A 14137-nucleotide genomic window follows, 5' to 3' on the forward strand; every position below is an offset into this window, starting at 1 on the left:
ACTGTAACAAGTGAACATACGTCTTTTGGCACAGTGAACTGGCCATTTTTCATTTATATGGTGCTTATCAACTTATATCGTAAACACTGGACTACTAGAGAATCATCCGAGAGAACTTCAGGATCCACGGATTTTGAGTTCGACATTATCGTATAAGAGAGTACACACAGTCAAAGTCCTAGCTAAATGAACAGTCTATCACACAGGGTTAATAAAACCAAGATGTCGTAACGTTTATTTTAATTTCTTTTCCGCCTTTATATCAGCCTGAACTCCTTTCCTCACTTCCTGGATTGCCTTAATCTCACTTGTCCCAACCTCGTCTTGTTGGATATGTTGTACACACCACCCTCACTTTCAGTGTGCTCACAATGGATACCTGGACAAGTTTGATTACAAAGTTAGGTATTAAAATGCAGTCAAATCTATCTTAAACAGACACCTGTGGGAAGTAGAACACGTCATCTTTGAAGAGAAATAAATTCTACAATAATTTGCTTTGCGTCACGTAAAAGAGATCCACGAGCAAATGGCATTTTAAGACAAGTGATTGCTTACTATATGCGACCTTAAAAGAACACGTACATTGTTTATTCGTATAAAATAATCACTCATGTCCCCGAAACACAGTGGTATTCTTTCTTTTCGTCAACATATCTTGACTGACTGACTGAGTCCCTCTCTCTCTCCCAAAATTGCACTAACATCTAGGCTGAAGATTGAACTTGGCACAGATGTCACTGAGATGGTTGGCGGCTGCAGGTTTCGACACCTCGATATGAACACTGGGTCAGAGAGATGTGCCCAGGTTTGTGGGACAGAAAGTCAGGTATCCATAGCCGTCCTTCTTGGCAAAAGTTAACTTCTTGTCGAATTGATTGATAGCCTTCAATAAAAATCATTTTTACGTTTTGTAAAGTGCCTGCTCCCCGTCCAGCCCTTCAGGCCCCCCCCCCCCGACTCCTTTCTTCTCGGATTCCAATATTCTAAAATCGACCATGTACTTCATTATATCACTATTAGAGTTAAAGAACAATTGTCTTTTCTCTTCTTTTCAGAACGCCAACGCACATGATTCGATCTTTTTATTGTTTGAAATTCTAAACTTTAATTTTTATTTCTATCACCAAGAGAAAATGGAGTAATGGGGATCATCGATAATTGTCATCATTGTTTTAAACAAAAATATCCCTCGTCATGTCCAGGTAGAAATCTTATCTATAAGATACAAAAGCAGAGGCATTTTATAAAGGTGTGTGCATTTTCAATACAACTCTTCTACCGTTTTTCTATTGACCTCATGACGTATCTTAATTTCAGTGTTCCATCGTTAATAATAAAACGAAGAAACTTGGAATCTTCTGGCTACACCAGTAAACCAACAATAATATCGTCTACCTCATGCCTTTGGAATTCCTGAATGGAATAATTTTTCTTTTTTCGAAAATTATCAAAAATAGTCTGAGGTTGGTTTATTTATCAGTTCAAATCATCGTCACCATTATAGTCACCTACATTAACCAATCACTTGTAAATCTCGGCCAAGTTTCCTCCTAGCTGCATGGGGATGAACCTGAGATGGTCCTCCTCGCTGATCAAGGCCAAGAATCTCTTGCTGAGATTGTAGAAAATACCTCTGCCCTCTTGCCAAAACCTGAAACCGCCAGCATCCCCCAGGAATCTAAAATAATAATAATAATAATAATAATAATAACATCAACAACATTTTCCAGACTGTAGGGGTACTTATACCTTTTAATGACAGTCATTCATTGTAAATTGTTAGAGTACTTTCGACAGCTGTAATGATAGCCAACTACTGTAAACTGTTATAATACTTATAAACTGTAACAACAGCTAATCACAGTACAGTATTAGGGTACTTATAAATTATAATGACCGCCAATCACTTTAAACTGTTAAGAAAAAGGACATCCAACTTCCACGTGTCCACATAATGAAATTTTGTTAAAATTTAACGAATTATAGTAATTTTGTATAAAACGCTGGAATAATATGTAGCCACAGTGAATAAGAGAACTACTAAGTTTGTTACGTGCTTTGTTTTTGATTTTCTGTTTAACTTTCAAACTATCTTAAAAGGGAAGCAATCTTGCATTTCAAATAACAAGGCAACTTAATAACATCTTGGGTTTTAGGTGAGTGTATGTTCTTGTGTGCAATAGTGTGTGTTTGTGTGTGTGTGCGCGCGTGCGTGCGTGTGTGTGTGTGTGTGTGTGTGTGTGTGAGAGAGAGAGAAGAAAACAATTGTATATTCAAAGCACGATGCAATACAAGTTAAGGTAATCTCTGTACGTCAGGTCAGGTGGTGACGTCCGGGAACATGTTAAACCCTGACAACTTATGTTTATAAAAGAAGAATGAATAAAGCTGAAGTTTCAAGGGTATTAAGACATATAAAGTCTAAAAGAAGATTACATGGAGCATTGCGCAAATAAAATTTAAAGGGAAATGTTCGACTGATAAAGAAAGCATCCGCTTGACATTGAATTGTGGCGACACTATTAAATCCCTTTACATCTGGACAGTTTTGATCCTCATATACACACAGGAAATCTCTATCCATCCAGTGGTACAGTACTCCCAACAAACAGAGACAGACATACTGTACCTTCCCAAGAAGATAAGGGGTAGGGTCGTATTAAATGCAGAATACAGTGTTTAGGCTGAGAAAAGAAACATCCTCCTTACAGTTTAAGAAGACCCGTTGCAAGAAAAGGAAAGCAAAAAGGCTTACTGAGATATGACTGTAAAGAAACAAAATCTATGTACAGAGGGAAGGCGACCCATGGACAGTTGTTACAAACACAGCATACCAGTGCTGACACACCGTACCTAGAAGTGGCAAGAATTGATTGCAGTGAAGGTGGTGACGAAGTGTATACTGATATCAACTCAAGATCTTAAGATGAGAATAGTTGAACAATATCAAGGAGTCTCTTCGAAACAAAAGCTTTATTCACCTGATCAGTGTTTGCAGTGGGCTAGTCAAAAGTGAACAAAATAATGAAGTCCACCGCCCCGTCCCAAATTGTCTTTATGGAGTATAGAATTATCAACTGATTCTTTTCTGAGTCTCTTTCATGATTTTCTCTCACTGGCTACCTTTCCGTGATGTAGTGGAAAATCAAATATGTGAAATTTGTTTTTTTTCTTCTCTGTTTCATTAAAGATATGATAATGCTAAAAATCCCAAAGAACTTGTCGTCATTCTTAAATAAGAAGTGATCATATAGAAGCTGTGTTTGGTCTTCTTTGGACATAGTTTGCAGATAATAATATTTACCCTTCAGTTCCCCTTCTAATGTGTTCAAATCATCTATTGTCTTTTTCTCCATATCCTTGCGATCCTAGAAAGGACAATGGGAAAATTCTTTGAAAGCCAATATACAAGTTTAAAGTAGTCCAGGTTTCTCATGTCTTGAATGTATTTCTTTCTTAGCTTTTGATTTTTACGTTAGAGTATCCAGTATGTAAGATGTAGATGACCACCTGAGAATTGTGTGCCAATATTGGGATATTATCTTAAATTAATAGTTCTTATTTATTGTAAAGGTGTCCAATTAAGACTAGAAACTGACCATAAGTATGAATAATATGTAATAGTAAACGTATCAAAATATTTTGCCAAACGTTTCTGTAGTCACGACAGATTCATGTTTATCAATACTGAGATCAAATACGCCCCTGGAAGTTACACATTAGCGAATAGTGCAAAGCTTTAACTTAATTAAACATATCACTGCACGAAGAGTCAATTTAATCATTGTCTATCATGTCATATGTTGACAGTGAATGCACCAGACAGCCATTGGTGTCACCCGTCTAAAATAGTTCACACTTCATATTTCGGTTTTGTGAAAACACAGTATGTAACATAATGCTAATTAATAATACTTAACTCTTACAACACTAAACTGAGGTGTTTAGACTTAACTCTTACGACACCAAAATGAGATGCTTTCACTTAACTCTTACAACACTAAATTGAGATGTTTTGACTCAACTCTTACAATACTAAACTGAGGTGTTTTGACTTAACTCTAACTACACTAAACTGATGTGTTTGACTTAACTCTTACAACACTAAACTGGAGTGTTGTACTTAACTCGTACAATACTAAACTGAGGTGTTTTGACTCAACTCTTACAACACTAAACTGGGGTGTTTTGACTTAACTCTTACAACACTAAAGTGATGTGTTTTGACTTAACTCTTACAACACTAAACTGGGGCGTTTGGACGTAACCTTTACAACACTAAACTGAGGTGTTTCGACTTAAATTTAACGACACTAAATTGAGGTGTTTTGACATAACTCTTACAACACTAAACTGAGGTGTTTAAACTTAACTCTTACTGCAACAAACTGAGTTGTTTTGACTTAACTATTACAACACTAAACTAAGGTGTTTTGACGTAACTCTTACTGCAACAAACTGAGTCATTTTGACTTAACTATTACAACACTAATCTGAGGTGTTTTGACTTAACTCTTATAACACTAAACTGAGGTGTTTTGACAATTCTACACTAAACTGAGTCATTTTGATTTAACTCTTACAACACTAAAATGGGGTGATTTTACTTAATTCGTACAATACTAAACTGAGGTGTTTTGACTCAACTATTTCAACCCTAATCTGGGGTGTTTTGACTTAACTCTTACAACACTAAACTGGGGTGTTTTGACTTAACTCTTACAGCACTAAAATGAGGTGTTTGACTTAACTCTAAAATACTAAACTGGGTTGTTTTGACATAACTGTTACAACACTAAGATGAGGTGTTTTGGACTGGTGTGTAAAGAATAGGGCATAGAGTGCTGCTGATGGCATATCATTTTATTTGCTTATGCAGCAAAGTTGATCTATACTCTCCCCGACAATGCATACTAGTGATAACGTTGATGCATCGCCAGTATTAATTTTTGACACGCTTTTTAAACGTTTTTGCGATCGAAACTACAATGGAGCTCAAACTTAAAAACCTCCAAAATCAGATACAATATGGGGGTTGTAGTTGTGTAAATGATCGTTTAAGGAGGGGAACTCAAACTTAAAAAAAGCATGAGAGATTCATCACTCGTATTTTATTCTGGAAAAGTTACGGAACATATCTCTGGGGTGTGATTGTTTTTATTCATCTATTTATAATCATACGCCTTATCCAACAATCTTTCTTCAGCCCACGAAAGAAATACTGACATTATTGCAACATTACTTTGTGTACTTACCTAAGAACTCTTTATGCTTGGCGGGAAGGAATAGCCGTCATGACTTCTGCCAACTCGAACACAGGTAGAAATGATCATTTCTCCTTTAGGGTCAAGGTCATCGAAGTAAAGTTTATTGATATCACCAAAATTTGATTTGGGATGGTTCAGACCACTTACCTGTAATAAAAGGAAGAAAATATTACACCAAAGATACATTAAACACACACACACACACACACACACACACACACACACACACACACCACCACCACCACCACCCGTGGCCTAAGTGGTTAGAGCGTCCGACTCGGATGCGGGAGGTCGCGGGTTCGAATTTCTAGGTGTACTTTAATTGTTGGATGAGTCGTCATTTAAAAACTGTAACTAAACTGGGATGGTTAAGCTTACAATATAGCTGACACACCGTTAAAGACAGTATGCTAAAATCAGAGAGCTTGTTGATAGAAACAGGAAGTACTGACAATGAAGCCTACAGTTTACTAGCTTAAGTTCTGATATAATAGGCAGGTAAATTTTGATATGGATACCAACACAGGGGCATACTATTTATAGGAAAGGGTCAATAAACATAAAACACACTTGCTCAACAAACGAGAATATATTTAGTGGATTAGAGTTTTTCAAACACAAAAACAGTTGATGTTTTGAAAATTTGGATGCACAGTCTTACAAAGGAATATATGTACAGAATACATTAGTATATGCTAGCAAGTAACCATAAAAATGGTATGGTTAGTTTTCCTTGTTTCTTTTTAAAATCCGAAACTTTTCCGAAAAATTGATTTGGTCCGAATATCTTTCACAACATACCATTTGGCCATTACGTTGGCATACACGATACTTGTCAAACATGTGATTAAAAGAATCATAATAATAGGTATACATGTAATACTGAACATTAATCTGAGATAATACAGCTGTTTTGTAACATAAGACAATTAAAATTAATTTTAAGTATTTATTCATGATAAATGAAAACATGCTGTTAATATCATTTAATTTCAAACAAGATTGCTCAATAATTTACGTACATGCCTTGCTGACAGAAACTACCGAAATACCGGTACAGTGGAAAAGTACACTGGTACGTAGCACCGAAAGAAAAAATAACGTGGTAACATAGAAAGGACACACAACAAAGTTCGATTAGATTATGGGTGCATATTCATATTTTGTGCATTTTTATCCAGCTAAAGGAAAACCCATTTACCAGTTGGTTAAAGTCTTAAGCTAAAATATCATAAATTATTTAAATTGAGAGAAAAAAGTTGACACAACTCAGTATTTAAATCACTCTGAAGGTACAATAAGACCTTCTGGCTTAGACACATAAACTTTTCATCAGTACCCCAAAACTTACCTCTGCTGGCGATAATGTATGCAAAGGCTTAGATGCGATGAAAGACACACACACACATCTACCTACCTACCTTCATATATACCTACCTACCTACCTACTTACCTACCTACCTACATACATACATACATACATACATACACGTTTGGAAGTAAAAGTGGAGAAGGAAGAGAAGAAGGTTACCATTACAATATTTTGTCAGCCGGAATTATTAGAAACGAATATCTAGGGCAGTAAATGCCTGTGTAGACCTGATCTGCTGATATTAGGCGTAATATAAATCGGGCATGGTTACAACATATTTGTGTTCACAAAGAGAATCAAATATAAATACCACAGGCACGGTGACTTTGTAGATTAATAGAAGCACTCTAAATAATTGAATTCAATATCAGAATTACTTTTAGGTTAACAATTGTATAATTAGAATTTATAATTTAATGACCGCATTTAAATGATTTTTATAAACAATTTACAGCAAAGTATTTACAGACTTTTTAAATTGGAGTGACCATTATTTGGAGACAGTGAGCGGGTAGAGAGAGAGAGAGAGAGAGAGAGAGAGAGAGAGAGAGAGAGCAAGTGTAAAGGTTTCAATGCATGCATTATATTCGTGCATAGAAACATGGTTATGTTTTAAATCAGGACTAATGCATCGATTTTTCAGTCCTTTTATCGCACTTTCGTTTTTGGCGCAATGTATATAAGTTTTTTTTTCACTTAATGCAAACACTCTTATCCAAGGGAATTTACCTATCTTAGTGCATTACGTTAGTGCTGATCAAATTCAGGCGATACTCATATGGGAATGTGTACATTCCAGAAAATGGTGGATAATTTTAGCGGTTACATCGTCACATCAGTGTTCTCCATCTTACAACATGAGTCTACATTTCGAATGATCAATGATATGTTATGACTCAGAAACCTTACTTAAAATAAATAGATAATTAAAATATATACTCACTGGAGGACAATGGACACTGGTCTATTGACCAAAAAAATGTTCACTGCCTTTGACCAACATATTGCGCAACCGGCACATTATCTGACCAACACTCAGGGCCGGCGCTACCATATAGGCAAACTAGGCAGCCGCCTAGGGCGCTGATTTCAGGGGCGCATTTCTCCAAAAATAAACAAATAAATTTCAGTTTTATTGAGGGTCATTTATTTATCCTGGTTTATTTCATACAGGGACAAATAATCGGGTAGATTCAGTCTGACCGAAACACCGAAATATGTTTGGGGGGGGGGGACGTCAGAATCTAACCTTGCCTAAGGCGCCAGATAGTCTGGCGCCGACCCTGCCAACACTAGAAGTAAAATGCATTTGTTTTGACTGAAGGAACGTCCATGCATGAAAGATTCTTGACTATCGAGGCAACCAGAGACCAAAGTAAAATATATGTTTTACGCACTAGTGTGGGTAGGATAACGTGTTTGTAATAATCCATTAGGGACCAGAGAGAGAGAGAGAGAGAGAGAGAGAGAGAGATTCAGTACTTTGCAATACTCTAGCATTTACTGAAATCAAAGTTTATTCTATGAATGGATTTGATTATTTAATATTTCCACAAAACAATTTTACATTGAGAGTTAGGCACGTCTAATTGCTATGCTTATTTAGTTACAAATTAAATGGAAATATAAATACAACTTTTTATGGTGCTATTGTTTTGAGGCGAGCTAAACACATGTTCTTCAGTAAGATATTAGCAAGAAATAAATGAATTTGCGAGAAAATAACCAGGTAAAGGAATGAATTTAGAACGATCCTGTCCAAAACTGCCCCCCCCAATATACCGTCCAAAACTGCCCCCCATATATATATATATATATATATATATATATATATATATATATATATATATATATATATATATATATATATACATGTGTGTGTGTGTGTGTGTGTGTTTGGGTGTAGAGAAAGATTTCTTAAATATGTATTAACCACACTTTTGATATGTAATCTGGTAAGGAAGATAAATGACAAATAAGTACTGGAATACTCAAAATTATATACTTGCTTGAAACTGAGAATTTCACAATAGACTTTATAATGTCAACTTTGTCCTTCAAATATTTTATTATATTCTGGGCAAGGATAAAGAATATTGACTTCCGGGTACAATTTTCAACTATTCTCTGTCTACTGGACAAAGACGTTTTTCCAAAATGTTTTACGTTATGGGCCCTGGAACACGGTGTAAGAGCTATGGTGTTGTGGGCGAAGTTGAGGGTTGAAAGTAAGGAAGGCGGTAATACAAAGAAAATAAACATTGCTGGCATTGAATGGATCCATGCAAGAGGTGCTAACCTATGATAAATATTATGAGATATGCTGACAATGAACAGTGTTTAAACGGACATCTGCTTGATGATATTAAATTAAAATGAACGTATACAAACAATAATAGCTGGCATCTACATGCAGTTCATGTTAAACAGTTTTTTAAAATTCTATCTGAGAATACATACAGTACATAAAGATTACATCAACTACCTATTTTGTAAGTTAAACCATCTCATGAAAACAATATGTGCATCAGATTTATTTAGGGTATTGTTTCATTATTGCATAGTTGGTTCTTGTATGATTTATTATAACTGTCTATATTGAATGGTTTCACAAAATAGATTGGGTAGTGAAAACGAAATTACAGAGGTCCCTTAGGAAGGAACGAAAACATCCGTCTTTCGTGAACATGTATTCTGTACAAAGAGGATTCAAACGAGTTAATCATGTGTTTCATTAATAAGTATAGGCAAGTGCCCTTTATGTAAAGGTGCCTGATACAACAGATTGTATACATGTTTAATGTAATAAAATACAACCATTTTTAAAACTTACATACAAATTTGTGCACATAGTTTTTATGTGACATATCTGGACGTTTTGCGTCTAGTTGCTGGTATATATTCACATATATTTAACATTAATATGATAGGTGCGTATATATGTTTCATGTGCCAAATTTCGCCCACATTGAACATACGCCTTACAGGGAGTGTAAATTCTCGCCATTTGGACTTGTTGCAATTAACATATTTAAACCTTCTAATAATTAATCACTGCGTCAAAGACTCACTCTTTAGTTCCAGGAAAGACAGAAACTTATAAGTATAATAATCCATGCTGTATTTATATGTAAGCGCTTATTAACATACCAGCCATGATGTAATGCTATAGACTTTGTGTGGGTGGAGAAGAATTATTTCATAATAGATACATTAATGGAGGGATGGATCAGCGTCTTTTCGCAACATGATTCAGCAAGAACAGTTAAAATAACATCTTTACTTGTAGAGAGTAGGGCTACGACAGCTGCATCGAACTGGTTAAATTAATTCTATAAATATATTAAAGATATACTCCAAATTTATTTGAAATAGTGAGTGGCAAATTAAATAGCACAACTAGTGAAGACTACTCGTTTGCTGGACAGCCAGAACAAACAAAATATTTCTAGGGACACGTATACTCCACCACAGTTCATCCGAGGATTTCGACGCAGAACCTAACCAAGTTTTTGACGAACAGGTGGACAAGGGTAACTCTATATACTACCACTACTATCATGGACTGCATATGCAACGTCTTTTCTACTACAATTGTTGGTAATTAGAATATGACATTGCAAAACTTTGACATATAAAACTTTTGATAATGATTCTTATGTCAGTGCCGTATCTACACGTACAATATAATTCATGAGATATTCCTTTCTCTCTCGATCACGGTAATTGGTTCCTGTACACAGGTCTTAGCAAACAGTCTTCGCAAATTTCACTTGGAGTCATCATAATCAATCATCAATTTGCAGAAAATGAAAAATGACTGAGGGAAAGACTTTGGTTATCTGAGTGTGTATCAATAATATCATGTAACTGTTCCTACACTATTCAAAGTAGAGGCTTGAAATTAAAATACGTTTGGGGGTAGTCTAATGATGTACACAATAACTTGTGGTCCATGCCATGTTAGTAGAGGTGGGACAGATGTTTGGATACCATTGCATAGACTTAATAGGAAATGTCTGGTGATTTATTAAACTTAGAATTCTCCATTATGGCACAGAGGACAATGTTTTTTCAAATAACTGCTAAAATGTATATCAATGCATTCTAAATGATGATAGCTAATGCTGGGAAATCGAACTATACTGTCTCTAATGTTGGTGTTAAACATTTTAGTAGTGTAGTAGAGCTGATATACACAACAATGTCTAACAACAAAATTAGAAACAAACGGTAATGTTGCAATACCAGATTTAGGTTGTATCGTGTTTTAAATATTGTGTGAGCCCTGATATGAGAAGTGTGTAATCTTTGACCAACGAATATCTCATCATCTCCAAGCTCAGTATTCAGATTTTGCCTATTCAGATGACCACATGGCAAAAACGTGAACAGAAGCTGAATGTCTTCAAACTGAAATAAGAGAATGTGATACAGACATCTGTCGAATAATTGTGTAGCCAACTGGATACAGTTGGTATAAACTCTGATAATTCTGAGAAAAATTGGGGATACTTCAGAAACTCTGTGTACGCAACTGAATTCAAAGCCCACGGTTCCACCATATGCAAACCTCAAGATTGGTTTGATAAGAATGATGTTGCCTTATATAACCGTATGAATGAGAAATACTGGCTACAGAAGGCCTTCTTAGTAGAAAGCAATTTATCATCTAATAAGTCAGCATTCAACACCATCAAGAGGACTATCAGATGCAAAGTCAGATAATCGCAAGACTTATGGCTGAGCAATACAGTAGAGAGATTCAATGGTACACATACAGGAATGACCTTAATAACTTCTACGAAGTTTTGATTATTTATTTTATTTTATACTATATTAGAATAACTACCACTGACGTACAAATGCTTTTTAAAGTCAATAAGATGTGCAACGTAAACTAGAACGATTCATCCATATACTTAGAAAGGGTATATTGGTAAGTACTTTAATGCATTAAATATATCTTGCGTCCAAACATGATGTACCACCTTTCGAACGTGTGTTTGAGAGAGAGAGAGAGAGAGAGAGAGAGAGACAGAGAGAGAGAGAGAGAGAGAGATGGAATAATAGCTAAGAAATGGACAAGATAAAATCGTGTCATTATAGATGGGTAAAATGCATACAATTTCTCTCTCAGACAAATTTTTACATACTGACTTTGAACAAGAAAATATATGCATGTAAAACGAAACACTACACAAATGCTATTTTGAGACTCGGACACATGTGTTTTCATGTGGTTGATGCTGGGCTTGCTGTTATTAGTTGACGTTTGTATTATAGGGGTGGGATGATAGCTAATTACTTGAGTACAATGAAAATAAGGTCATTTGTGGGCACATTTGTTACTCGTCTTAGGATCATTTATTGTTATTATTGTATTTTTCATTGGGGTGTTGGCTAAGTTGTTGGTTTTTGAAAATAAAATGAAAATAGGATTGTTATGGCATTGCCATTATTGCTCACGTCAATATTTGATATAGGTGTCTAGCTGTATCGAATACCAGTTCTAATAAGCTATAATCCTTCACTCGAAAATGAAACTGATAAAACTATGTATAGATGTATCTTTTTCCAGTTAGTCTAACTAAGCTATACTTACTTATAATAGAAATTATAATTTATAAGCCTGGACGTTTCAGGTAATGAAATTATAAAATAAGTATAAAATAAATCGTGACAGAAAGAGATAGTTTGAGAACGTCTGTAAAGAGAGGGACACATCTTAAGCAAATTGTTCAGTCCAATTAAAGAGAATGTCTTCTCTCTTTGTCTTGTACTTAGTTTGCTTTCTTTTCTGTAAAAACATTTAGGCCATCTTCTTTTGAATTCCTACTAAGCATATTGTAAGGTTTGTAATAGTTCAGTCACTCGTAGTACTTAACGACGCAAAAAATCTCCCTCCCCAGCTATCGCGAACCATTCGATTATATTTTCCAGTCAACTCAGGTTAATCGATCGATTCATATTTTCAGCACCTTTACTAGTCCAGAATTAAAAGAACATTTTCGTGCAAATTTCTCAGAATAACCGTAAATAAATGCATTCAGTTTTTACAGAATGTTCATTAATTGACAGTACATTCAAGCTCTCTATATTATGCTTTCATATAACACGAGAGTTTCGTGATACAATGAACTTAAATATGATAATTTAAGCCTATATGTTTACATAAACGAAGCTTGAATCACTTTCCAATACGCGAACTAGATTTTGAATATTCATTTAGATATTTTTGACAAGAAGGAAATACATATTATTGTTCTAGTTTCCCTTTATTTCTGCTTGAACCCTCGTAACAATTTAAACTCTAAAGAAACATTCACGTCCCTGCATGTGCCCTACAATGAAAAAGTCTCAAGAACAATTCAGCAAGATGTAATTGTTCTAAATTTACGTCACAGTCAAAACAGCTATATATAAAGGTCAGGAAACTGTATGTGTTTAAGTTCTGAAGCTGAAATCGATTTTGTGTAAGTTCGGTTTTTAAAATCATATACATTGTGGAGTGTCTTGTCATCACTGCTGCATCGGGAACGATATCATCGGGTGCAAAGTTCAGAAACATGTTATCTGTTTCTTAGACCGTTTTGTTGAAGATCGCTTTACCCAGAATTCAGCACTTTTTGGCAGTTAACATACTCATTTGAAGTTTAAATGTTGCAGACTTAGTTACTGTCCCTTCAGTATATGCTTACAGCTTTGTTGAAGCTATACAGAATATCTGGTTTATGGTAGAAACCATCTGGTGATGTTAAAACATCCATATAGGCATAAATGGTTCGCCACTTTACAGCCTTCTTTTGTCCCAAATATTCGTACAAATTTCAGAAACTATGTTGATCTTATAATACCATGGAAAATGAATCAACATTTTGAAGAAAAAAAACTTAAAATTGCAACTGAGTTTTAAAATTATTTCATATGACGTCATGGGCATGCGATCATGATGTCACATTTGGCTATAAAATACATTAAAAAAAATTAAGGTGTCTATATAGGGCAACCACATTTACATTTTTGAAGAATAAAAAGCTATGCGTAAATAAGCTTTAACTAGAAAATCGCTTTGGTTGCTGCATGTGGACCATGTGAAAACGATATAATTTGAGTGTCTCAACATTCAAGGTTACCTTGCATCGCTACAACGGTCAATTATTAATTACATCTGAAACTGAAGTATCTGCCACAAAGAACTCATGTAACTTGTAGATATATTGTATAATAAACTTTATTACAATACATATGGTAAGGTGAAACCATGAAATAAACATTTAATTTTGTTCGTATGTTCGTCATAAACCTCAAAATCCATCGCATTTCCGCATCTTCGAAAGATTTCACAAACTATTAGAGCATTTGAAAACATGTATTTTTTAAAATTTTTATAAAAGACACATATTTAAGACCTTTTAGCAAATAAGCAAATTTCAAAGGTTAATGAAGAAAACCATGAAGACAAACCGTATTTTTGTTTGCCCCTAATGTCCCT

The 14137-nt window shown here is 34.9% G+C and overlaps 1 pseudogene; it reads right to left on the reverse strand.

Annotated features, from left to right (window-relative positions):
* Positions 1–234: 234 nt before the first annotated feature.
* Positions 235–13412, reverse strand: LOC149802274 (arginine kinase-like; annotated as a pseudogene).
* Positions 13413–14137: the final 725 nt, after the last annotated feature.

This window comes from Sinohyriopsis cumingii, chromosome 4, assembly GCF_028554795.1.
Source record: "Sinohyriopsis cumingii isolate HCF-2022 chromosome 4, ASM2855479v2, whole genome shotgun sequence".
Taxonomy (NCBI): domain Eukaryota; kingdom Metazoa; phylum Mollusca; class Bivalvia; order Unionida; family Unionidae; genus Sinohyriopsis; species Sinohyriopsis cumingii.